Source organism: Hyla sarda, chromosome 9 (genome assembly GCF_029499605.1).
Source record: "Hyla sarda isolate aHylSar1 chromosome 9, aHylSar1.hap1, whole genome shotgun sequence".
Classification (NCBI taxonomy): Eukaryota; Metazoa; Chordata; class Amphibia; order Anura; family Hylidae; genus Hyla; species Hyla sarda.
This window is the reverse complement of record NC_079197.1, coordinates 43978489-43986925: the sequence shown is the minus strand read 5'-3', so window position 1 is coordinate 43986925 and position 8437 is coordinate 43978489.

Here is an 8437-nt window from a genome sequence, read left to right as displayed (position 1 = left end):
TTCCTATAACCATCAATAAGCTTCTTACACCTCTCAGTCGGAATGTTGGACCACTCTTCCTTTGTAAACTGCTCCAGGTCTCTCTTATTGGAAGGTGCCTTTTACCAACAGCAATTTTAGGATCTCTCCACAGGTGTTCAATGGGATTTAGATCTGGACTCATTGCTGCCACTTCAGAACTCTCCAGCACTTTGTTGCCATCCATTTCTGGGGTCTTTTTGACATATGTTTAAGGTCATTGCCCCTGCTGAAAGACCCAAGATCTCGGACGCAAACCCAGCTTTCTGACAGTGCGACCCAAAATCCGCTGGTAATCCTCAGATGTCATGACGCCTTGCACACATTCAAGGCACCCAGTGCCAGAGGCAGCAAAACAACCCCAAAACATCATTGAACATCCACCATATTTCACTGTAGGTACTGTGTTCTTTTCTTTGTAGGCCTCATTCTGTTTTCGGTAAAACAGTAGATTGATGTGCTTTACCAAAAAGCTCTATCTTGGTCTCATCTGTCCACAAGACGTTTTCCCAGAAGGATTTTTGATTACTCAAGTTAATTTTGGCAAAATGTAGTCTTGCTTTTTTATAGAGATTAGAGAGGGTATCCGGCTTCACAGCATAACTGTTAAAATTTCAAGCTTTATTCAAATCCATTAAAACATGAATGTGCAAGATAAAAACAGGCGCGCCGACTAGGGATCGACCGATATAATTTTTTTAGGGCCGATACCGATAATCTGTGGAGGTTAGGGCCGATAGCCGATAACTTATACCGATATTCCGGTATAAGTTATCGGCTATTTACCCCCCCTTGCAGATCATTGATTTAAAGCGGACGCTTTAAATCAATGAACTGCAAGCGGCTTTTGCGGTGCCATAGACCGCCACCGCCGCCACCCGCTTCTCTCCCCCTGCCTGTCCGGGGGTCCTGAGTCCTATCACCGCAACCCCCCCGCCGCACCGAGCCCCCCCCCCACCGCACTGCACCCCCCTCGCCGTGCCGCGTCACACCCCCCACCGCACCGCCCTGGCCCCTTTGCCTCTCCCCATCCCCTGTTTTATAATTACCAGTTCCCGGGGTCCACTCTACATCTGGCTCCGGTGGCGTCCTCCTGAGCTGTCACTGTGCGCACTGACGGTGACGTTGCGTCGCGTCACTTCACTCGTCATTGCGCACAGCGTAACGCAGGACGCAGCAGGAGCCAGAAGTAGCGTTGACCCTGGGCCGATACTGATAATGCCCAAAATCGTGATTATCGGCCGATAATATCGGCCAAACCAATAATCGGTCGATCCCTAGCGCCGACTCCTTTCGGACCTAGAATGGGTCCTTAGTCATAGCAGTTAACTAACAGAACTGTGCTGATTTATATAGAGTACCTGATATGATGCTGGATCGCGGTCTTTCCATCCACCTGGGCCGGCGTGTGACGGCAGTTCCGGTGGATGTCAGGTGAGCAAGGCTTCGGACAAACCGAGCCAAATGCCAAACCCGTGTTGGACCAATACATAGATAGAGATTCGCATATTGCTATATGACAGTGCTACAAAAGTGTGAACGCATGTCTAAATTATGCATACATCAAAGCCAGTGGCAACAAACAGGGAGTATGAACATGCACTTTGAATGCAGTAAAGATTTATACACTAAGAATTAAAGATTGAAAAATTGAAAATGAGAAAATTATTAATTAAACGATGATCCCACAATGATGAACCCAAAAATGTATATGTGCAAGTACTCACGGTGCAACATAATTATAAGACATCTACCGTATTTTTCGCCGTATAAGACGCACTTTTTCTTCCCCAAAACTGGGGGGAAAAAGTCGGTGCGTCTTATACGGCGAATACACCCCTATCGCGGCGGTCCCTGCGGCCATCAACGGCCGGGACCCGCGGCTAATACAGGACATCACCGATCGCGGTGATGCCCTGTATTAACCCTTCAGACGCGGCGATCAAAGCTGACCGCCGCGTCTGAAGCGAAAGTGACACTAACCCGGCTGTTCAGTCGGGCTGTTTGGGACCGCCGCGATTTCACCACGACGGTCCCGAACAGCCCGACTGAATAGCCGGGTTAGTGCTTACAGGACACCGGGGGGGACCTTACCTGCCTCCTCGGTGTCTTCTCCGTTCAGGGATCCCCTGTATGGCTGGCGCTCTCCTTCCTTGTCATCACGTCGTCGCGTATGTGCATCGGCGTGCGTAACGACGTGATGGCGGATTTCTCTAATGTGTTTGCTGAGCCCTGATGATGCACGGGTGTTATTAAACAAATGTGTAGATGTGGCTTCTCTCAGGTGCTCAGCTATTCTGGTTTTGAATTTTCTAATGGTGCAGCCTACATACTGAAGTGAACATTTATGGCATGTGGCTAAGTAAATTAAATGGTGTGTGTTACAGTTCATAAAGGTTTTTATGGGAAAAGTGGACTTATTGGCTGTAGACGTGAAAGTTTGAGTGGAGTTGACAAGCTTACTGTCACGATGCCGGCTGGCAGGTAGTGGACCCTCTGTGCCAGAGAGGGATTGGCGTGGACCGTGCTAGTGGACCGGTTCTAAGCCACTACTGGTATTCACCAGAGCCCGCCGCAAAGCGGGATGGTCTTGCTGCGGCGGTAGTGACCAGGTCGTATCCACTAGCAACGGCTCACCTCTCTGGCTGCTGAAGATAGGCGCGGTACAAGGGAGTAGGCAGAAGCAAGGTCGGACGTAGCAGAAGGTCGGGGCAGGCAGCAAGGATCGTAGTCAGGGGCAACGGCAGAAGGTCTGGAAACACTGGCAAGGGACACACAAGGAACGCTTTCACTGGCACTAAGGCAACAAGATCCGGCAAGGGAGTGCAAGGGAAGTGAGGTAATATAGGGAAGTGCACAGGTGATAACCCTAATTGGAACCACTGCGCCAATCAGCGGCGCAGTGGCCCTTTAAATCGCAGAGACCCGGCGCGCGCGCGCCCTAGGGAGCGGGGCCGCGCGCGCCGGGACAGAACAGACGGGGAGCGAGTCAGGTAGGGGAGCCGGGGTGCGCATCGCGAGCGGGCGCTACCCGTATCGCGAATCGCATCCCGGCTGGCAGCAGGATCGCAGCGCCCCGGGTCAGAGGACGTGACCGGAGCGCTGCAGCGGAGGGGGAGAAGCGAGCGCTCCGGGGAGGAGCGGGAACCCGGAGCGCTCGGCGTAACAGTACCCCCCCCCTTGGGTCTCCCCCTCTTCTTGGAGCCTGAGAACCTGAGGAGCAGACTTTTGTCAAGGATGTTGTCCTCAGGTTCCCAGGATCTCTCTTCAGGACCACAACCCTCCCAGTCTACTAAAAAAAAATTTTTCCCTCTGACCTTTTTGGCAGCCAAAATCTCCTTGACCGAGAAGACGTCCGAGGAGCCGGAAACAGGAGTGGGAGGAACAGATTTGGGAGAAAAACGGTTGAGGATGAGTGGTTTGAGAAGAGAGACGTGAAAGGCATTAGGGATACGAAGAGAAGGAGGAAGAAGAAGTTTATAAGAGACAGGATTAATTTGACACAAAATTTTGAAAGGACCAAGATAGCGTGGTCCCAACTTGTAGCTAGGGACACGGAAGCGGACATATTTAGCGGAGAGCCATACCTTGTCTCCAGGGGAAAAAACGGGGGGAGCTCTTCTTTTCTTATCCGCGAATCTCTTCATGCGTGAAGAAGTCTGTAAGAGAGAATTTTGGGTCTCTCTCCATATAATGGAAAGGTCACGAGAAATTTCATCCACAGCGGGCAGACCAGAGGGCAAGGGGGTAGGGAGGGGGGGAAGAGGGTGACGGCCGTACACCACGAAAAATGGGGATTTGGAGGAAGATTCAGAGACCCTGAAGTTATACGAGAATTCGGCCCATGGAAGGAGATCTGCCCAGTCATCCTGGCGGGAGGAAACAAAATGTCGCAAATAATCACCCAGGATCTGGTTAATTCTTTCTACTTGTCCATTGGACTGGGGATGATATGCAGAGGAAAAATTTAATTTAATCTTGAGTTGTTTACAGAGAGCTCTCCAGAATTTAGACACGAATTGGACCCCTCTATCCGAGACAATCTGCGTAGGCAACCCGTGAAGACGAAAAATGTGTACAAAAAATTGTTTAGCCAACTGAGGCGCAGAAGGAAGACCAGGAAGAGGGATGAAATGTGCCATTTTGGAGAATCGATCAACGACCACCCAAATAACGGTGTTGCCACGGGAAGGGGGTAAATCAGTAATAAAATCCATACCAATCAGAGACCAAGGCTGTTCGGGGACAGGCAGAGGATGAAGAAAACCAGCGGGCTTCTGGCGAGGAGTCTTATCCCGGGCACAGATAGTGCAGGCTCGCACAAAGTCCCCAACATCCGTCTCCAGAGTCGGCCACCAATAGAAGCGGGAGATGAGTTGCACAGATTTCTTGATGCCCGCATGACCTGCGAGATGGGAGGAGTGACCCCATTTGAGGATTCCGAGGCGTTGGCGTGGAGAAACAAAGGTCTTTCCTGGAGGAGTCTGCCTGATGGAGGCAGGAGAAGTGGAGATCAGGCAGTCAGGTGGAATGATGTGTTGCGGAGGGAGATCAACTTCTGAGGCATCCGAGGAACGAGAGAGAGCATCGGCCCTAATGTTCTTATCGGCAGGACGAAAGTGAATCTCAAAATTAAATCGGGCAAAGAACAGAGACCACCGGGCCTGGCGAGGATTCAGCCGTTGGGCCGACTGGAGGTAGGAGAGGTTCTTGTGGTCGGTGTAGATAATGACAGGAAATCTTGATCCCTCCAGCAGATGCCTCCATTCCTCAAGTGCTAATTTAATGGCTAGAAGCTCTCGATCCCCGATGGAGTAGTTCCTCTCCGCTGGAGAGAAGGTCCTAGAGAAAAAACCACAAGTGACAGCATGCCCGGAAGAATTTTTTTGTAGAAGAACAGCTCCAGCTCCTACTGAGGAGGCATCAACCTCCAATAGGAAGGGTTTGGAAGGGTCAGGTCTGGAGAGCACGGGAGCCGAAGAAAAGGCAGACTTGAGTCGTTTAAAGGAGTCCTCTGCTTGAGGAGGCCAAGACTTGGGATCAGCATTTTTCTTGGTTAAAGCCACGATAGGAGCCACAATGGTAGAAAAATGTGGAATAAATTGCCTGTAATAATTGGCGAACCCCAAAAAGCGTTGGATAGCACGGAGTCCGGAGGGGCGTGGCCAATTTAAGACGGCAGAGAGTTTGTCTGGATCCATCTGTAGTCCCTGGCCAGAGACCAAATATCCTAGAAAAGGAAGAGATTGGCATTCAAACAGACATTTCTCAATTTTGGCATAGAGTTGGTTGTCACGAAGTCTCTGAAGAACCATACGGACATGCTGGCGGTGTTCTTCTAGATTGGCAGAAAAAATTAGGATATCGTCCAGATATACCACAACACAGGAGTATAACAGATCACGAAAAATTTCATTGACAAAGTCTTGGAAGACGGCAGGGGCATTGCACAGTCCAAAGGGCATGACCAGATACTCAAAGTGTCCATCTCTGGTGTTAAATGCCGTTTTCCACTCGTCCCCCTCTCTGATGCGGATGAGGTTATAGGCGCCTCTTAAGTCCAATTTAGTGAAGATGTGGGCACCTTGGAGGCGATCAAAGAGTTCAGAGATGAGGGGTAAGGGGTAGCGGTTCTTAACCGTGATTTTATTAAGACCGCGGTAGTCAATGCAAGGACGTAGGGAGCCATCTTTTTTGGACACAAAGAAAAATCCGGCTCCGGCAGGAGAGGAGGATTTACGGATAAAGCCCTTTTTTAGATTCTCCTGGACGTATTCGGACATGGCAAGAGTCTCTGGGGCAGAGAGAGGATAAATTCTGCCCCGGGGTGGAGTAGTACCCGGGAGGAGGTCGATAGGGCAATCATAAGGCCTGTGAGGAGGTAGAGTCTCAGCTTGTTTTTTGCAGAAAACATCCGCGAAGTCCATATAGGCCTTAGGGAGACCGGTTACTGGAGGAACCACAGAGTTACGGCAAGGGTTATTGGGAACCGGTTTTAGACAGTTCTTGGAACAAGAGGACCCCCAACTCTTGATCTCCCCAGTGGACCAATCCAGGGTTGGGGAATGAAGTTGAAGCCAGGGAAGTCCAAGGAGAATCTCCGAGGTGCAATTGGGGAGGACCAAAAGTTCAATCCTCTCATGATGAGATCCGATGCTCATAAGAAGGGGCTCCGTGCGGAAACGTATGGCACAGTCCAATCTTTCATTATTTACACAATTGATGTAGAGGGGTCTGGCGAGACTGGTCACTGGGATGTTGAACCTGTTGACGAGAGAGGCCAAAATAAAATTTCCTGCAGATCCAGAGTCCAAGAAGGCCACTGTAGAGAAGGAGAAGGCAGAGGCAGACATCCGCACAGGCACAGTAAGACGTGGAGAAGCAGAGTAGACATCAAGGACTGTCTCACCTTTGTGCGGAGTCAGCGTACGTCTTTCCAGGCGGGGAGGACGGATAGGACAATCCCTCAGGAAGTGTTCGGTACTAGCACAGTACAGGCAGAGGTTCTCCATACGGCGTCGTGTCCTCTCTTGAGGTGTCAGGCGAGACCGGTCGACCTGCATAGCCTCCACGGCGGGAGGCACAGGAACAGATTGCAGGGTACCAGAGGAGAGAGGAGCCGAGGAGACGAAACGCCTCGTGCGAACAGAGTCCATATCTTGACGGAGTTCCTGACGCCTTTCAGAAAAACGCATGTCAATGCGAGTGGCTAGGTGAATAAGTTCATGTAAATTAGCAGGAATTTCTCGTGCGGCCAGAACATCTTTAATGTTGCTGGATAGGCCTTTTTTGAAGGTCGCGCAGAGGGCCTCATTATTCCAGGACAATTCTGAAGCAAGTGTACGGAATTGTACGGCATACTCGCCAACGGAAGAATTACCCTGGACCAGGTTCAACAGGGCAGTCTCAGCAGAAGAGGCTCGGGCAGGTTCCTCAAAGACACTTCGGATTTCCGAGAAGAAGGAGTGTACAGAGGCAGTGACGGGGTCATTGCGGTCCCAGAGCGGTGTGGCCCATGACAGGGCTTTTCCGGACAGAAGACTGACTACGAAAGCCACCTTAGACCTTTCAGTGGGAAACAGGTCCGACATCATCTCCAGATGCAGGGAACATTGGGAAAGGAAGCCACGGCAAAACTTAGAGTCCCCATCAAATTTATCCGGCAAGGATAAGCGTATCCCAGGAGCGGCCACTCGCTGCGGAGGAGGTGCAGGAGCTGGCGGAGGAGATGACTGCTGAAGCTGTGGTAGCAACTGTTGTAGCATAACGGTCAGTTGAGACAGCTGTTGGCCTTGTTGCGCAATCTGTTGTGACTGCTGGGCGACCACCGTGGTGAGGTCAGCGACAACTGGCAGAGGAACTTCAGCGGGATCCATGGCCGGATCTACTGTCACGATGCCGGCTGGCAGGTAGTGGACCCTCTGTGCCAGAGAGGGATTGGCGTGGACCGTGCTAGTGGACCGGTTCTAAGCCACTACTGGTATTCACCAGAGCCCGCCGCAAAGCGGGATGGTCTTGCTGCGGCGGTAGTGACCAGGTCGTATCCACTAGCAACGGCTCACCTCTCTGGCTGCTGAAGATAGGCGCGGTACAAGGGAGTAGGCAGAAGCAAGGTCGGACGTAGCAGAAGGTCGGGGCAGGCAGCAAGGATCGTAGTCAGGGGCAACGGCAGAAGGTCTGGAAACACTGGCAAGGGACACACAAGGAACGCTTTCACTGGCACTAAGGCAACAAGATCCGGCAAGGGAGTGCAAGGGAAGTGAGGTAATATAGGGAAGTGCACAGGTGATAACCCTAATTGGAACCACTGCGCCAATCAGCGGCGCAGTGGCCCTTTAAATCGCAGAGACCCGGCGCGCGCGCGCCCTAGGGAGCGGGGCCGCGCGCGCCGGGACAGAACAGACGGGGAGCGAGTCAGGTAGGGGAGCCGGGGTGCGCATCGCGAGCGGGCGCTACCCGTATCGCGAATCGCATCCCGGCTGGCAGCAGGATCGCAGCGCCCCGGGTCAGAGGACGTGACCGGAGCGCTGCAGCGGAGGGGGAGAAGCGAGCGCTCCGGGGAGGAGCGGGAACCCGGAGCGCTCGGCGTAACACTTACATGTTGGACACCGGGGTTGATTGCGTTTGTGAAAATCAGTGCATGATAGACACGTTCCTGATTTTGTATTGTCTCTATATTCACTAGGGGACAAACAGTTTCTAAGAGATTGTCATCCTCTAGCGACAAATCTAACACCCGTGTGCAAGATTTTAGCTGTAATTGAATCCTGATACAGGACGGGTATATGTTGCTGGATTATATTGCAAATGTCTTTGAATTGTGGTGAGTAGGGGGTAGAGAATGGGATTTTTTGTGGCATTTTGTTGAGCTTTTTTATGTCTCTGTGTCAGCAGTGGGGTCCTCCTGGGTCTCCTGCTA